The following is a 19758-nucleotide window of genomic DNA, read 5'->3' on the forward strand; positions in this document are numbered from 1 at the left end:
CTGCTTTCCTGATGCTATGAGAATTTCTGGATTGGATTGTCATTACATAAATTGGGAAAGAAGCAAACCCATCAAGATTAATCTAATACTTGTCATCAACAGCGGAGAAATATTATCCAGCAGTCATAATGAACTGGCAGCAGACTGTTGTTTAGAAGGTGGTTATAGTGTAAAAATGAAGGAGACTGTAGCCTCACTGTGGATGGAGACAGACTGTAGCCTCACTGTGGATGGAGACAGTCCCCAGCTGGTGGGACCTACCAGATGATAATCAGGGGAAATACACTGAGAAAGTGAGGAACAGTGAGGCTGAAGATCTCCTTTCCTTGGAAACTTCGTCTACTCAGAGGTAGGATCATAGTGATGTCTGTGGGACAGAAGCAGATGGATGAGCTGACAACGTCTGTGTCGCTTAGCAGAGGAGACAGATAGTACCTAACCAAGTGTGAAGCTGGCCCCTGTACTCCTACGGCACAGTGGGAAGTGCTGTTCCTGAATAGCCTCAGGGAAAGTGGGAAAGGTCTGACAAATCATTTTATGACTCTATGATTCTATGAAAACAGTTGCTAATGGCAATGTGCCATTATACAAGGTCTCCTCACCCTCTACAGGTGGCCCCCAAGCTGTGTGGAATTCAGGAAACCTTCTGTATTGAAGGACCAGACTTACCCTGATTACAAGTGGACAAAATTGTACTCCCCGAGGAATAATTAGGAAGCTGAGCTAAATCTCAATGTTGAACCACACTTTCCCTTTACAGTGGTTTTCCTTTGCAACTTGGAAGGTAATTCTTCTTTGAAAACATTGTGCACATCTCACTGTAACAGATACTGGAGAGAGCTGTGTTGTTCTTTCCATGACTGTCAGGAGCAGAAGCAATGAAATGAGGGGTAAAGTGAGGAACCGTTTCTTCTGAAAAAAACATGGGTTTTTTTCTTTCTGTAAAGCTGAGGTCACTTTGGGTAATCATAGCAGCAAGATGCACTGCCATAACCAGATGCAAAGTTATGCACTGATTTAGTGGCATGGGTTAAAATTATTTAGTTTATGGCATCTGGCATTGGGTTTTTTTCTAAATAAGGAAGCATGAGTAATCAGAAATCTCCTGTTTTAGTATTACCATAGAAACAAGCCATGTAAGAAGTAAATGAACTGTGTGTACAGAGCTGCATCAGGTCTTATTGAATCTGTAGGAATAAAACTAACAATAGTGGAAGAGTCCAGGGGACTGAATATCCCAGTCAGCAGAGCGTTGAAAGCCCCTAACATTGTTCACCCTGCCACCCTGTGTTTCTTTGTTCTCGATGAAATTAATTCTGTGCACTATCTGTGTACACACATTTGGCTTTGTCTCATAGTAGTGACTAACAGTAAGAGAACAATAATGAGCATATTTTTTCCGTGTCAGGCTGTAGATTTTCTACAAGTAGTTCAAAATGATTTTGCTGTATAAAAGGTGAATTTTTATTAAATATTACTTTTTAAAAAGTATACTCAAACTAGTAACTGTTAATCCATTACAGTGGCTAATAAGGAAATTAATGACTAAACCTTTTCCCAGAGGACTTAACGATTTGCATAAGCAAATCCTACCTCCACAAGCTACTTTCTCTCCCACAAAGACAGTAAAATTTTAAGTTAAATGTCATATGAGAGCAACACTCATAAAAAAGAAATAAGGAAGAAATAACAGACTCCTGAGGAGATACCATCACTGTTGAACTTAAAAAGCTCCCTGGTTGTAATTTACATAAAAATATAAATATTCATACCATCCTAATAGCATAAGAAAGAAGTGAAATAGAGGTCTGTATCATGACTGCTGATCAGAGTTACAGCTTCAGAGTTTCCTTGAAAATCCAGGCATGCTGATTATACAGAATGGAAACTCCAACACACAGTGCAGTTAAAGTGATTTCAGTGTTGTCAGTGACCGTATTTGAACAGGTAGTAGAAATTTCTGAAGAAAGATGGATTGGTATGAGATGATAAATGCAGTTTGGTGTATATGGGATGTAAAGGAGTTCTTTTGAAATGCTCTCACAAATGCAGAAAAGCACAAGTCTGGAAAGTTACAAAAGGCAGACTCCCACAGTGCTGGCCCCACTGATGCTAAAAGAGCAGCTTCCCCTCTCAGTCATGATAAGAAAATATATCCTGTATCCTTGCCCTACTCTGTTGCCTCCTTTCTCTCCTGTGCACCACATGAACGTTGCTGTCAGTAAGTGCTGTGGGTAGCACAGCACTTCAGTAACTCTGGCAACAACATATTTAAATTGACAGGGACTGTATTTTGCAATGAGCTCGATATTTGGCAGCAGTTTAGTGAAGGGCATTATCCTTGGCATTGCTTTGGCTCTGCTTAGAGGAACAGGTGGTGGCTTTGGAAAGGTGAACCTAAGGGCCACATTAGAGGTGTGCTAGGGAAGGGATACCCTGAGCAAGCTCTGGGCTAAAGGGCGTTAGCACCTGAAATTTGTTAAATGCATTTGTATTTGTAAATTCACGCAATCATCTGGTTTCTTACAAAATGAATCCATTTTGTGGCTTCTGTGCCTGCTGCACAGTGTGAAACAAAGTCCTGTGAGGACAATCAGGTGAGTCCTTTTAAAAAAACATTCCCGATGTGAACGAAACCCCTCATATTAACACATCTTTTACTGCCTGGGGTTAGATTTCCCAACTTCTGTTGACAGCAAAAGGTAAGCAGAGCTTTTCAAGTGAGCTAAGGAGATTCACTGTGCTCCACATCTGCAGAGTTTCAACACTAATTAAGTTCCCAGAACTAAGAACTTAATTCCCAAAGTCTTGCTTAAGCTTATTCCAAAAATAATGAGTTGCCTAACATCCCAAAATCAAAGGAGACACCTAAATAACTCCAGAATTTTGTTAGTATTTTGCACGCATAAATATATTGTCCTGTATTCTCAAACAGCCTCCAATTTATGATGATGATGATGATAGTAAGGAAAGCCAGATTAGTCTTGTCTCTTAGAATTAATTATTTATCTGCAGACAAAGAAATAGGAGTCTTTCAAGGTGTTGCATATTAAGCTTGAAGTTTGAAAGTGAGCATTGCTGTAATAGACACAGAATATAGATTGGAGAGTATAAATAGGCACGAATAAAAAAAAAAAAACAAACAAAAAACCAACAGAAGACCATAGCAAACTTTTTAAAATTATTGGGATGTGTTGATTTTGATTTGTAATAAAGGACATTTTTTGTATTGAAGAGGAGAGTTATCTGGGAGCAAAGCCACCAGTAGCAGTAGTAGGAGGAAGAAAGAAGTACACAGATATTTTTGTTGTGAATTGTCCAGAAAGTGGCTGCTTGTAACAGTTTAGCAAACAAATAGTACTCACAATTCTTTGCACTGCAGATGCCCTGATACTAATGAGACTCGGTGGAAAGATACACAATAACAATAGTTATTGTTTTTTACTGTTCCATGTGCACTGGAGGAAGTAAATATGAAAAAAAATTACAACTAAAGCCCTCTCAAATACTCCTCCCCAGCCAACATTATTATGTTTTTAAAATTAGCTGTCCACTAAAGTAAGCTTCTTTCAGCTTCATGAGTTGCAGAGTAAATTTTGAAAGAAAGATAAGATTTACCATGGCCTGAGTTGCTGCATTTGGGCTGGAGCAGGCTATCTGTCCTTTGCACACCACAGTCATGTTCCTGTTGCCCTCCAGCACTCTACATGTTTCACATAGACAACAGCCCAAGGGAGAAGTACAGGTCCATCATTGGGCTGCTACATGCATCTCGTGATTAGGAGGGGTCGCTGACACAGTCGCAAGACCCTGAAGGCAAGAGTGGGCTGGTATTTCATTGCAGGCCTGGGGTCCCCCCCTGTCCAGCTCACAGGTCCCCATGTCCAGAGGACAGTCACTTGCCAGCCCTGCCATCTCCCCATCTTGCTGCCTCCGTGGTCCCACAGGGACGTATGGGAGCAATCTGAGTCTGCAGCGCATCGTGGTCTGCAATGCTGAGCTCTGGGTCTCTCTCTTTTGGTACGTGCAAGCCTGTTCACCCATTTCACAAACGCCGAGGAGAACTGGAAACTGTCTGAAGGCTAGCTGGCCCTCAAACAAGAAGGAAACATTGTTTGCAATTTGAGGGGTTTGCTCTTGTTTTCCATGGGGAACACCTTTGGCATGGTGCTTGAGGACTGATTGCTACTCCTGGATACACGAAGCATAACTTGTGGAGTGTGTGTCCCACATCAGCCATGAGTTACAAAACAGGCAGCAGCTCTGGATAACACCTGCATGCATTTGACCTGTAGATACCGAATTAAGGATTTCTGCAAGGCTCTCTACTATGCAGATTCATTAAATTCATCTCAGTGGGGTTAAATTAACCCTAACTTTGCCACCCCCTGGACACAACAAACACTCCTGTGCAGCAATAAGTCTCTAGTCTGATTTAAATCAGTCACACAATCAGTTCTACCAAAACACTCAAAGCCCTTTTCAGTAATGGGAGCTATTCCATGATGAATTTCAGGTTTTAACATGGAAGAAATTCAGCTGTACAGATAGGCTGAAAAGTTGTTCAAAACAAACAAAAAAATCTGTATTTTTCCATTTTTCCTAATTCTTATATTTGAATTAAAATTATCTACACCAACACAGGACCAGAAATATTTCGTGTCAAAGCTTGAAAATATTGCCAATGTTTGATGAGTTGAAAGCAAAAACTGAGCCTTATACACTAGCTTGGCTATGAGTACAGCTTGGCCTAAAACTGACATGTCAAACTGGAGCTTATATTTCCATCACTTTCGTAAGAATTGAAATTTCTAAAACAGGTGTAATGATTTGATTAGAAGTACATCTTTTTAATGGAAGTGAAGTTTCATCTTTAATGGAAGTGAAGTTGCAAATATGATTAGTGCTCATACGGCACCATCTAAACTAGATTTTGTGTGTTCTCCTCTGTTGCTAATGGTTCAGCAGTGCTGCTTTCACTGTCAATGTTGCTAACTCTTGCTAGCTGAGGGAGGTGATTCTATCCCTCTACTCCCACTCTTGTGAGATCCCCTCTGGAGTACTGCATCCAGCTCTGGGGCCCTGAATATAAGAAGGATGTGGACCTGTTGGAGCAGGTCCAGAGGAGACGACAAAGATCAGAAAGCTGGAGCACCTCTCCTGTGAAGACAGATTGAGAGAATTGGAATCATTCAGCCTGGAGAAGAGAAGATTCCAGGGAGACCTTAGAGCAGCCTTCTAGTACCAAAAGGAGGCCTGCAAGAGAGCTGGAGAGGAACCTTTTACAAGGGTAGTGGTGATAGAACAAGGAAGAATGGCTTCAAACTGAAAGATGGTCAGTTTAGATGAGCTAGTCAGAAGAAATTCTTTGCTGTGAGGTTGGTGAGACACTGGAACAGATTGCCCAAAGAAGTTGTGGATACCTGTTCCCTGGAATTGTTCAAGGCCGAGTTGGATGGGGCTTTTAGCAACCTGGTCAAATGAAATGTGCGCCTGTCCACAGCAGGGGTGTTGGAACTAGATGATCTTGAAGGTCCCTTCCAACCCGAACCATTCTATGATTTTATTGTGCAAAACATTATTATGCTATTTATTTATTTATATTCTGGCTTATTATGACATAATACATACAAATTCATAGTGCATCTGGATATAATTTCTTTCCCCCGCTCTCTGTTAAAAATATATAATAATGGATGAAGAGCTACACAAAGAGGTAACCAGCGAGACCAAAGGTGTGGCTCCACTTCTATTTGAGGAGTGACAAATAGACTCTCTACAGCCAGCAGAAAGGGAAAATGAAGGGACAAGATAGAGACTTCTATTAAGTTCTGAGCAGACCTGAAAAAATAATTTGGGAGTAATTGTTTGCTCTTTCCCAAAATACAGGAATTTGGAGTAAAACCTACAGGTTCTAGGTGGCAGACTGAGAAGAGATACAAGAATAAATATGGTTTTTGCACAGCGGGTGTCTAGGCTGTGGGTCTCAATGCCACAGGATGTTATGGATCTAAAAGGCCTAAAAGGTTTAAAATTGGTTGAATACATTAATGGAAGAAAAATCCACAGGGGCTGTTGAACACCAAGATGCCATCTCTGCAGCTGCAGTCACAAAAGGCTGGTAAGCATATTGAGAGAATGTTCCACATTAGTGCCTATTTTTATGTTCTTTGCAAAGTAGGTAATATTTGTTACTGCCAGAGACAGGATCCTGGACTAGCTGGACTTTGAATCTGATCCAATGTATCTGTTCTTGTGATCTTACATTAATTTTTAGCAAGAGAAAAAGTAGGAGGGGGTTATTTTAATACTCAGGACTTTTAAACTTTGAATCGCCTATGTTCAGTTCCCAGAGCTGAGTAAAAAGAAGTTAAATCAATATAGAAACAAATACAGTGATTTTTAAGTGACTTGGGATTCATGAATAATAGGGCTATATTGCGTAGTAAACCACAGCTTCAATATGCCAAAAGAGTCTAAAATAAAGCATAGATAATAAACATTTTCACAGCTGTTTTCTGATGATCTTGAAGTACAATGGATAGCACCATTGTTTTGGTGCAATCTCTGATTTTCAGATAAAACTCTGGAAGCATTGTAAAACAGAATTCTTTTCTCCACACATATTTTTCTTCAAAAATACCAAGAGGCAACTGAAGATCTTGGCAGTTCTTTACAAATTTTTCAGGACCTACTTCTGCTAAATGTCGCATTTATGGTATTATATTATCAAGTGTAACTTCACATGACTCAGATTAAAAAAGTCTAATTAAAAGATTAACAATGTGGTTTGTTCTACTGAAACTTTGAATCCGAGAGAATCACTGAGTGAATTTGTTTAATTTGAGCCACAGTATGGTATCATATGTAGTTTTATTTTCCCCCTCCCCTTTCATTTGAAGTTCTGATTAATAAGTCATATTCACAGGGGTCAGAAAAGGGAGAGAGATAAAAAAAAAAAAAAAAGAGATTATTGCTCAATATTATCAGACTGTATAGGAAGCAGATTTAACCATCTCTTTGATTATCTCCCCTGGCCAGGATGAGATATGGTCTACAGTTCATGGCTCGTTCCTCATAACCAGTGAGGCAGAAATGCAATGTAATGAAAATTGATCTATAGAACATATTCAATTAGTGAAATATGAACAAAGAAATTACTTCTGAAGAAAGTGAAAATAAAGAGCATATAACAGCACAAGCAGACAGATAGACACACAGGCAGGCATAATTTTTTCCTCCAGAAAAGAAGGTGGAATAAGTACTGGATGCATTCACCAAGAAAAGAGTTCATTGGTTCACCTACCTCTAAATCTCACTGTAGAGATTCAACTACAGAAAGAGAAAAGCAAAAATGAAAATTCCCAATTTATCATTGTACTCTTTCACTAAATATCAGAAGAAAACGTTTTTGAAAAATGAAGACTGGCTTCACTGCTGAAGACCTTGTAGCAAAATATGTCTTCAGTTCTTTGTTTTTCCTTCAACTTCTTTCTGTGTAAGCCAAGGCACATCACTGATGCGCTTTTTCTTCCGTGTTTTTTATTTGTAAAATGTGGCTAGTAGTACGCTAGAATTCTGTGAGAATTAATTTAATACAGGGAGAACTTTGGCTTCCAACAGCATAAAAACATGTTGTGGAAACAAATGCATTCCCTCTTATCTGAAACGTGTATCTCTTACGTGGTCACTTGTACGTTCTCAGCAAACTAATGGCAAATGATCTTCCCATCTGTGCAGGCTCACTTGAATCATAGGGAAGAAAAATAACTTCTGTTGTTTAGATGAGCAATGAGGGAACATGGAGCAAATCAGGGTAAGCAAGCATGCCAGACTAAAGCCATATAGTGAAATGTGATCATCTAAAACATTTATGGACTGCTTTAAGAAGGGAAATCATAAACAATTGAGGCTAGTTGTAAAGAAATCACAGAGAGAAAAGGGGTCAAATGTTTAGAATAAATTTTTCATTGCAAGTAGCACAAGGCATTTCTATACATCATTTTATAAGGAAAATATTTGTTCCCCTTGGGGTTGCTAAGCCGTCTCCAGGGATTTTCATTTTCCATACTACCCCGTATTTCAGCACCTACATATGCTTACAGTTTTTTGCTGTGATTTGGTATCTATGACTGTTTTTCTGACAGACTTCTAATTGAAAGCAGCATGACAAACCGCAGGAAGCCTTGTCTCCATAGACCCACTATCGCAGCTGCAGGAACTCATCCTGCCTGCACAGCCCGTTTTTGTGCTGTCCCGGCGCCACCGCTGTGCCCTGCGCAGGACTCGTAAATCAGAAGCGACGCTGACAAGGAGCAGCCGAGGTGTCTCTGCCACCATCGCAGCCGGGTCAGCAGCACGGCCGCACTCCCGCACCGCTGTGCCCGGGGGCATCGGCATCGCGGCTGCTCCTCTGTGGCACTGCTCGTGGCTCCAACAGCCTTGGCGCTGGAGCTGCTGAACCTGAGAGGCACTGGCCGGAGGGCAAGCGGCAACGGGGGAAGCAAAGCGATGCCACCTTCACCCTTGTTATCAGATACTCCAGGATGGGAAGCCTCCAGACAATGAGTAGGCGGGTACAGCTCCTGAAGGGAGCTGCTCCTGCTTCGTGTCAGGGTGAATTTAGTCCAAAGATCTCAGCCTTGGGCTGATCCTTCCCTTTGTTTTCATGTTCCTGTACAACGAAAATCAGCTAGAAGCCAAAGGACTAGAAGGCAGCCTTAATATTTTCATTTTTGTGTTGCGTTCTCCTCCCTCCCAAAGAACAGGAGAGCCTGTCAACAAGACACAGCAAGGTGGCTTGTCTGTAGCTGTGCCTGTGGTGCTGGGATGGTCCCATGTGCTACCTTGCAGCCACTCTGCAGATACAAGACCAGACAGTCCACGATTTATGGTTTTGGGCAGTGAGGTATAAGTTCCTTTTGATATGCAATTTAGTGGGAGAGAGTAAATAGCTAAAAACACTGCGATGGAAGAAATTCACTGAAACATACATGTAAAATAGTACACATTTTCAGTTCCAGGATGCTGTAGGAGCATCCAAAGGCATGTTTTTTGAACCAAAGCATTTTAAACCGCAGCAACTTGCTTTAATGCAACACCTGACTGTACATAGCTAATAAAATCTGGTTGACACTTCTGCCAGCTCCCTGCCTTTGAGGTGACAGATGCTTGTTGTGTTCTGTTTCACATACCCATAGGTCTTGAGCATTTCTGGAAGCCAGTGGAAGACTCTCCCCTGCCTTCAGATATCCATGAACCAGGCCCAGAGAGACCCTGGGGCTGATATCACCTCATGGCATTTGGCCTTTGCAAACACATGGATATCTGGCAGGTTGTAATTGCTTTTTGCTGAAACAGCAATGACTGAAGGTATGCCAGTGTATTAATATACTGTATTATTTACAGACCTGCGTACTGGGCCAAGGTAAACGCTCAGCATCCAAGTCACCTCAATCTGAACTTTTCTCTCTTGCTTTGAAACTTCGCTTCATGTTCTCATGATATCTACTACCACTGCTGTGTTTATTCAGTTTACCATGTGTCTCAGATTAAACTACAGTTCTGAGTTTTCACAGTCAACACAGACTAACTGATGAATGGGAGATTCCATGCCCAGCATTACTCATTCACAGAAGAATGACTAGAAGAGTGCTCCAAGACCAAAGGAAGCGATGCCAGGCCTACTTCTCATTTGCTTATATTCAAAGCACTTCTACTGATTCTCTTACACTTGCAGAGCTATTGTTGTCTGGAAATTTTGCATGAACTAAAAATAAAAGCAGCAGTTTCTGAAGAAAGATGCTCTAGGTTAGATCCTAGCACATGGCCATATTCGAAGTGCTGTGACCTGCTCTGCTTTGCTACCAATGGGGTGTGGGCAGCTGGGCAGTCTGGCTTTCTTGTCAAAATCTCCCAAATTTACATTTGAATTGTGAATTAAAAATTGTGATTTAACCCAAATTTTTATTCAGCCTTGGTTTAACCTGTATACCTTGCATGTATGCGTGTGGGGATCTTTTATATTACCCACCATTTTGATCTGACTCTCTTCTCTGCTTATCCCTGCTATATCTGTGTAGTTGTATTTATATTACAGAATGAAGAATAACTTCTAAAAGTGTGCAAACAGAGGTCACAGTAGTGACGTGCAAAAGTTGCGTAGGTTTTGAGTTTGTTTTTAAAACCTAGTTTAAGCGCTGTGGCATAAAGTGTAGAACAGTTGAGAAAAGAACAAATAACAAGATTAAAAGAGGAAAGGAGGAAAAGAAGGATGGCAGAGGCCCTTTGGATACTATATTGCATTAATTATACTTGAATTAGATTGTAAAAGGAGAAAACAAAGTGAAATGCCACATCCCTGCAATAAGCAGTTGATGCCCATGGAGATTTGGTGATATACCCAGAGCCACTCAGAAAACCTGCAACAAACAGGAATAACCCTTGTCTGTGAATACCTTAACTATCCAAGTGCCTTTAACTTTTGCTTGATACATCTTTTCAGTCCTCTGGGGATATGACTGTGAATCAGGACTGGCCCTGCCAGGGCTGTGGAGTCCATCAGTATGGCTGAGATTCTGAAAACTATTAAGAGGTGTAAATACTTTTGAGGATCTTGGCTAAGTTAGTAGTGGAAGGGAGAGTAATCAAAGAGCACAAGCTATGCTAATATTTGTGGTAAGCATTTGAGTCTCCATGTGCTTTCAGACATTTGACAAGGCAGAGATAAATACTTATGCAGCCCCTGTGTCCAGGGCCATCCCTCCTGAGCAGTTAGGACCCCAGGTACTACAGTGATCAGCAGCAGAAGCAGTAGTGCAGCTTGGGACAAGCTGGAAAAAGTCTCATCTTATGCAACCCATTAGCAAAACTCATTCTGCAGTGCTAAGTTTTCCCCAGGATGTTTCTCGAGTGTTTTTTTGAATGCTTTGCTTTCACAGATACACCTTTCTTCTGCCTGTAGTCTGGCACACAATTGGTATAGAAAAGTAAATTTTTAACTTCAAAGACTTTCCTTTCCTTGGCTATTTTTGTCACCAGTGGCTGCCTGTCACCAAGTAGAAGGAATACTCCTTTGTACTGTATGACCTGGATAGATTTTTCCTTACTGTTTATATTCTAATGTAGCACTTGAAAATAAAAAAAAAAAAAAAAATTCAAAACCAGAACACTTTTTTTAATATAGAAAAAGAAAATGTCTTTAACAAGATATTTCAGAAGAAGAAATATATTTGTCTGTCAGCTTCATGTGCCAAAAATCCCATCTTTTTTACCAAAAACTTTACACCTCCTACAAGCTCAGAATGTTACCAGACCTAGAAACGTGCAGTGAAACCATCCTTCCCTCCACAGACAACTTTGTTCTGGGCATCATATGCAACAGTTAGACTGTATATTAAAGACTGGTACACTAATCAGAACAAAAATTAGTTTAAGCTGAAATGGATAAAAAGGAGAAGCTGAGGTTCAGTGACATAATATCTGCTCTGAAAATCAGGGCCACGATTTTCCTTGAATGGAATATCTAGAGTTAGTGGAAGTTTTGCTCCCCTGCTTCTTTACCTGTGAACCAGTATCAGTGTTGCTGGTTCACCTATGTAGAGCATAGCATGAAACAAGTACTAAGCATTAGCTCAGGTATAACAATTCCTAAAGACTAATCTATACATTCATTTGAAGACATTTCTAACCTTCCCAGACTATCCTCTGGTGTGAGAAGTGCTTTTATTAGATAACTAAACTAGTAATGAAAACAACAAGAAGAACAACAAAAAACCCAAAAAAGGGAAACCCTTTCTTAGTTTATGAATTACTAGTGTATTATTGTATCACATGAGAGAAAAGTTGTCAGCACTCAGGGAATATGGCCCCAAAAACAAACCAAAGAAGAAACTTCTTGGTCTTGCCAAACCCACTTTTCACAAAAGGCAGGCAAGGGAGGCAAAAGGGAGCTCTTTTGAAAAATAAAAATTTAAAAAAAAAACCACAATTTCCAAACTTTATTGTCATAGATCTGCCTATTTTTCAACAGGAATAGATGTAGAAAGTTAATGGCTACCCAGGAATAAGTAAAAAGCTCTGCTCTGTTTCCCTCTCTGCTCCTTGTTGGAAGTCCCATTTACACACAGTTCAGACTAATGTTGGGGGTTTTTTTGCTAATTTTCCTCCCTAGGGTGGGTAACGATTTCTCAGAGCTAATACATCCTGACAGATGCAGTCATACCATGCTTGCACTCTGCATCTTTGTTGGCCACTGGGGCAATGGTTTGGAAAGCTGATCTCTTAATCATTTTATCTGATGGATGTCGCTTAGTCTAAATTGACAGTTGTTTGAGGTACTGATATCGACCTCTTCTGTTCTCACTGATGCAGGAGACAGACTTTTCTGTGGTGCTCAGTCAGCCAGAGACCAGGGTGTATGTGGCAGAGTAGCTGTTTGTTTGTCTTATGGATATAAATTTGCATTTGAATTTTGTTGGTGTGTTGGGAATCAGCGGACACCAAAGCTCTGCATGGCAGAAGTCCCATGTAGGATTATACATCACACTTGCTGTAGGACTTTGAACTTTATGAACCACAGATCATAGGCAAGGGTTTGCCATTCAATACTCTCAGCACACATGGAGCTGTGACAGATCAGAGCAGCTACCAAGCAGTTAAAAGACCAACATTTTCCCAGAATCCAAGTGTTCCCTTTAAGTGAAATTATTCCTTATAGTTAAAAACTATGTTAGTCTTTACATTTATGTACAAATGATATTAACAACAACTTAGAGCATGTGGTAGGTGCAAGTCATCAGCTACAAAAAGCATCTGTGGGCTCCTGCCCTATTCCATACCATGCTTAGTTTGCAAATTGACTGTTCAAAGCTGAGTACATTTGCTGAGCAAAAGACAGAAAGTAGAAGGGGAATGACCAGAATGTGAAAGGCATCATCAGAAAACAGCAGATATTGAAATGCTGGCTGTACTCTACAGGCACTGTACCTTTCATTTTTCCCTCCTTTCCAACTCAGTTTTAATACTATAGTCTTGTCCGGAAGCAAGTTTGCAAAAGGTGGGATACCTGTGGCCTTAAACTTAGTTTGTCTGCTGTGTATAATGCGCTGTGTCAGTGAGCTGTACCAGTTGATCACTCCTCTGAGTGGTGCCTGGCCAGGGGCTGGGTGTCTGGGCCATCCCTCCAAATGTGCCTTCACCCAGAGCCTCTGTAAGCTCCCCAGTGGTGCTTCCTCCATCTGGGAGGTCCTTCCTGCTGCTGGGGGCACACGGGAGCTCCCTTGCTCTCTAGGACACACTGATGTGGGGAAGGGCCAAGGGCTAGGTGATAGCTTTGAAGGCAGAAGTGTCCTGGGAGGGGACTTGCAACAGGGATATGGTTACTGCCTTCATTACCCCACTGCAGCACAAGCAGTCATTGAAAAAAGATCTACTGAGAAGGAGGACCTAAAAAGACCTGTGGATATGGCAGGATTGTTATGCTATATCAGCCTGCATGGCTCCAAGATGTACGATTTTACCTAGCATTAGTGGAATTTTATAAAAAAATTGAAGCATTATTTAGTGCAGATAGGAAAGGATAAGAGTTTAGATCTGAGCCATAATCTCAGGGTTAATGATGTAGCAGGATCTGACAGGCTAAACCCAGACTGTTTGCTGCACTGTACATTCCGTTTTTAGAGGTGTGAAAAGAGCGGAAACAGCATCTGAGAAGATGATCCAGAAATACATCATTTAGATTACTGAAGCAAATTAATAACAGGAGGTATTTTTCCCTTCCAAACAGGCCTCAAGAGATTGATCTAATTAATTACTTTTGGTTATACAAAACTGACCCATCTGCCTCCAAGTCACCCCAGCAGAGAGACGACTGAGTGCAAAAGGCGAAATAAATGGAGCTCCATCAAGAGAGCAAAGTTGGAGTACACACTGAGCCTGAGATTTGGGCTGAGGGTATCTCCTAGGACCTGTAATGATGGGGTGCAGGTGGTAACTAGGCTCCCTCATGAGTGCTTGGGGAAATGAAGCCTTAAAATAGTTGTAACAGCAGCTGATACAGGAGCAAGGTGGAGCACGATGCTCTCACACAATAAAAATCACTGCTCAAAGTATACAAGTGGCTAAATCATTTCTGCTGTAATTCTACAAGAAATACTGAAATTGGTATTTTGAATAGTTAAAATTGTAGGCTGGCTGAGAAAATAACTAACCCTTAAAACAGTCAAAAGCAAATTGCTGCCCTTTGCTTCCCTGGCTTTGCCTGTTGCTCCTTATTCTGGGGAAACAGGAACTGAGATGGTGACAAACAATCAGTAGGCATCACCCTATGCTAAAAATGCACTGGGACCCTGTCTCAAGAGACTGTAGAGAGGATAGAAACATCAGGTTTTGGGACTGTTTGGCTAAATTCAGTTTGATGAGAAACCTAAAGGCTTTTCTGCTCACCTTATCCACCAAGTGCCCCAGGTCTGTGTGGGCAAAGGGAGAGGTCTTGCAGCAGGGCTGGTGCATGCCTGGTATAGGTACCCTAATGCAGCATGGACGAATGAAAAATCTCATAAGCTGTGTGACAAAGAGTAAGGATGAATTTACTTAATTTTTTATATTATGAAAGACTACCATGATGACATCAGGAAGGGGCCATGCAAAGTGAGGCACTAATCTGACTTCATGCTGTGGTGCTGATGCTTATGAATTTTGGTATCCCTGAATATTCCATGCATTTACATCTATTACTAAACAATTTTAATACTTTTCATCATTGGTACAAATCATGATCTGCGTACCACTGAAATCAATTTTTTGTAGTAGAGACATCACCTTCATCTGATTCTTTGGCTAAGCCCCAGTGAGAACGGTATGATCTATGGTTCCTGGAACTTGTAATCAACTAAGGAACAAGAAGTTTCCTTAACACTACCTTCCCAGCCCATTAATCAAGTTTGTTATTAATAAGCTTCTTTATTGCCTTCTGGAGGTGTGGGGGTCACAGTCCTTAATTCAACAACACATTTTACAGCTATTTCTAAGAAGCATCATGCAAAGGCATTGCACAAGGCAAGGGATGAGGAATATCTGTGACAAAGCATTAAATGAAGAGTGGGATTTAGCTGTTGGAACTTTAGCACTCTGGCCTCTGACTGTACAGGCCGAGCCAGGAGGCACATGTATAATTCGGGCATGTTCTCAGCAGAGAAGACCACAGATACTGCTGACTGAACCAGTTTCTGGAAACTGTGAATTTGGGTTCAAGGGAGATTTATTTGGGTTTCTTCATGAGCTAAGCAAGGAGAAATGTAACCAGGGCAGATGTATAAAATCAATTTTGCTGAACAAGTAAAGAGGATGGCATAGCTGGCCAGGGAGTTGCACTGTGATCTTTGGCTGAGCTTTGCAAAGTGTGAGAGCAGCACATTACCTCCTGTGCAGAGGAGCTGTGGCAGAAATGAAACCATTTACTTATGCATAACTTACAGTTTTACTCGCTTACTCACCAATTGGCATGTTATTTCAAAACAGCGGATAAAGTAACCTTGAAAGTCCTGATTAATGCACAAACAAAATAAGCAGGTTTAGCAAGTGTCCTGCAGCAGCTTCACTGGGGCTAGTACAGCTGTTAACAAATGGGAATAATGCCATCAGCATGTTACCCTGTGCCTGTTAACATCCTCCAGCACTGCCCAGACTCCTGAAATCCCCCTCTCCAGCAGCAATGTATTCATAGAACAAGACTGATCAGTTAGGCATTTACCTGACTTGGACAGTCTCACAGGAAAACCTTTAGGACATTGCTCAAGGTCATGGTGCACACCCTGCCTTCCAAGCAATTGAAAACCAGAAAAAAGATGGAAGTGTGGAGGGAGGGGACACCTGCTGTGCCTTCTCACACGTGTTCTTCAGAGGAGCAGACAGAACTGCTAGAATTAATGTATTCTGACTGTTATTCTGCAATTTGTGTTTCAGCTTAAATTCTGTTCTGTGGTAATTATAAATAGAAACCAACAGAAAAGAACATATTTGACAGCAACTTGATTTTGTTAATTAGTTTTCTCTTTAAAGCTGAAATAAGTCTTCTGGAATGCAGAAGGCTCCTGAGTGTCCCCCTGTCATCTCCCCAGCCATGTGCGCACGTGCACGTGTCCCCTTCTCTGCCTATATCTGATGTCTGAGAAGTTTTGGACTGACTGCATGTGTTCAAATGCAGTTTATTAAAAAATGTAATATATAATGTAATTGTAAAGCTCTCACTTTGGAACGAGTTAATGTACTTCCTTAAACATCATGTGTGTGTTCCTTTTCACCTTTTAGCTATGCCAGTGTATCTCTGAAAAAGACATTTTCTCTTACAACTGGTTTTCATCTGAATCAATTTTAAATATATAAAATAAAAATTAATCATCATCATCATCCATGATTCTTTTCATACTAAAACTGTGTACAAAATTGGACAGAGTTAGTATATACGTCATTCAAATAGATGTTAGAGGTGACCATTCCTGGCAAATATTTTAAAGAGATGTTGTGGCTCTTTTTAATCCTTCCTTCTGGTGCATTTTAAAAGCTCAAATACTGTTATTTGAAAAAGCAAAAACTGTCTCAAATTTTTTTCTCCTGTGACCTCAGAACACTGGTGAAGCCAGATCTGTTCTTCCATGCTTTTGCAGGTGCTGATCAGCTGGGAACCTTAGCTGTCACAAGTAATAATAAGAGCTGTGGTCTAAAAACTTAAACAAAGGCACCATAAAATGTTAATTTACCACTGCATTAAAGCAGGTATTCGAGAAAATAAACAAATGAACAGAATGTGGACAAGCCCCAAGAATTTACAGGCTGCCTGGAAGCTCCTCTCCTTCTTCATTGCTTAGTCTTGAGACTCCTCCGAAGTTGTAATTTCTCCAACTTTCCAGAGACCTGAATTTTCAAGACTAGACAAGAGGTAAATGTCTCATACAGAAAACAAAGGCAATCTTGAGGAAGAAAATCTTCAAAGCCATGGAAGCCATGGCCTTTCCTGAACCATAGTTCAGGAAATGGAGAAAAGCAGTTCCTCTTCTCTCTTTCAGAGGTCACAGTCCATGTCTTGTGAGTCTCACTGAACTTCAACCTTACATTAAACTGTGGTTGGAGAAAGTGGTAGACCCTACTGTGGGGAGGAAAGTTGTGACTCAGAATCAGGTTTCCTAGAGCCAGGGTGGAGAGTATCCTCCTTGAGAGTACATGGGGGTGTGCTCAAGGCAGATATTTAACCTCAAGCCAAAGACAGCAGTTGGACACAAGCACGTCAAACCTCCTGGCTGCTGGAAGGACCAGGGTTTCTGTCCCTGGGGCATGAGGAGGTGGCTCCAACTCAAACATGGAAAGCCAGTGAGATGAGCCAGGACAAAATGCAGGTCATGTGGATTGACCAGGGCCTGAAGGAGAACATCATGGAGCAGGAATAGGCCTGTGTTCAGAGGCATTGGAAAAGAAAAAAGCGTTTTAGGTTAGGAGAATGAAGGAGAAGAGGATATGGAACAACAGCATCAAAAAATATGTTTTTGGGTCATAAATTGAAAATATAAGCCGACAATGGGGTTTTAGGTATGATTTTATGCTTAACAATGGTGTGCTAAATATCTCTCATGTCTTAATTAACTAGTTACCCATAACAACTCAGTGAAAAACTTCAGAATCATTCCAAAGTGATTTTTATTTTTTCCTGGTCTCATTCACCACTGCACATTAGTTCCCTTGTTTCCACCAAAGACCCGGAGGGACGCAGAACAAATCAGGGGACCAAGATTTCACACACCAAGCTGTACAGTAGCTGGGGCTGCAGAGTGGAAGAAGAGGATTGTTGGAAATCATGCTGCATGCCAGTGGCTTGGCTCACATTGCACCAGGATTATTGTCTCTACACGCAGTGAAAAGGGCTGCTTAAAATCTGAACCATGATGTCATGCCAAAAATCTGTGCTGTTGTTTTTTTGTTTGTCATGAAAAATGTAACACAACTCTTCCATTCCTATTTTTATTTTCTATGAGAAAGTCCTTATCTGTAATAAATAAACCCTAGCCTCTTGAGTTTACTTCACTGCATATTTATTTTTCTTAAATTCTTCTAGTTTTACAACTTTGCTACTTAATTTCTGTTTTACTACAACAAAAAGCAGGATACAACTGTTAGTGGAAATATAGCAGACTTGTTTAGAAGACAGATATGTTGATGATTACTGTAAAAAATAGATACACATTACTGTCTTCCTGCATTTTCTATAGTTATTTGAATGGGTTTTGCGTTTGCTCTCTGTGACCTCCATGTCTGCAGATTTGTACTTTTTAAAAATCAAGTATTCTATTTCCTGTTTCACATCTGTTGGATGTTATTTTTTAGATTCTCTAGAAATGTAAGGAGAAGATGAAAATGTCTCTATATTCTAGGACCCAAAAGACTATTATATTGGCCTTAATTCCATGCTTCCAAAAACAATGGCTTTATGTTTTATATCATTGGGTAATGGATCAGGACAATATTCTTCTATCAGGACTGGACTTGTATTAATTTCTTTTTCCAAGCCTTACTATGTCACATGCAAACAAGTATAAATAATGTCAGTAGAGTGCAACTAAAATAGAAACTTAAACTCCTAATGATAGATAAAACAAGTAATGGAAAGAAGACTTACACCTTCAATAGGTCCTTTCCCTGGTTTCCGAGACACTTATCTATGTTTCTGTAGTTGGAAGGTATATTGGTTCTAGTAACCATGAAAGACATACAAATGAAGTGTCAGCTGCAACAGAGATTATTTCTTGCATGATTATGTTGTATCACCCCTATATAGCAGCAGATCTTCATGGATTGTAAGTTTTATGAGATTTCAAACCTGTGTCAGTCAGCAAATACAGGAGGAAAGGCACTGGATGGAGCAAGTATGGACTGGGACTGGCCAGGGTGGGTATCTTTAATTTTCACAATGTATGTTAATTTATGAACGCTACCAACTTTCTGCTAAAAACAAGCACTTCCAGAACAAAAATTTTGCAGCTTTACGGGGGAAAGAAATCACATTATTTATGCTAATGTAACCAGAAACTGAATGTGGTTGTAATAAGGTTGAATCCCTTCAAAAAAGAAAAGGATTCTGTTCTGTGTCATCATTCTTGATAACAATTTCCAGACTAGATTTACATAACAATCTTTCTTTCCAGACTGCTGGTCCAACAAATCAAGCTGCGACACTTCTGGTTAAGCTTTGTTCTGCAAGCATTCTGGAACAGTAATTTAGTTGTCAGTTTTGGGGCTGCAAGAGCATAATTAGGTTTATACAGCTAAAGACACGTCCACATGTCTCTGTGGGAAATTAGATGAAGGGAAGTCCTGGGTTGGGCTAAACTTGCCAGAAGTCAGCCCAGAAATTCTGGAGCAAGCTTGCATAGCTCTGTATACAGTATAATGAAAATAGCTTTTCCTGTAGTTACAGCTATGATATTATGAAATGGTAATGAAATGTACTCATAGGCCATGAAGAATAAACATTTGCATTACTACTGTACCCTTCAAGAGAAGTTCCTTCTGGATCTGGGGACCTGCACTAATGCTGCTTCAATCAGGCGAGGCTGATGGGCAAGCACTTCTTTCTGACCCACCCAAGAGCTACTGTGTATTGGCATCTCAGAGGTACACTTGCCTGAGGCCAACTAGTTATGTCTACCGATACTTCATATTCGGAGGTGAACATCCTCGTCTTTTTATAATTCCTTCATGTGTTTTTCCTGG

Source organism: Chiroxiphia lanceolata, chromosome 1, assembly GCF_009829145.1.
Source record: "Chiroxiphia lanceolata isolate bChiLan1 chromosome 1, bChiLan1.pri, whole genome shotgun sequence".
NCBI classification, from domain to species: domain Eukaryota; kingdom Metazoa; phylum Chordata; class Aves; order Passeriformes; family Pipridae; genus Chiroxiphia; species Chiroxiphia lanceolata.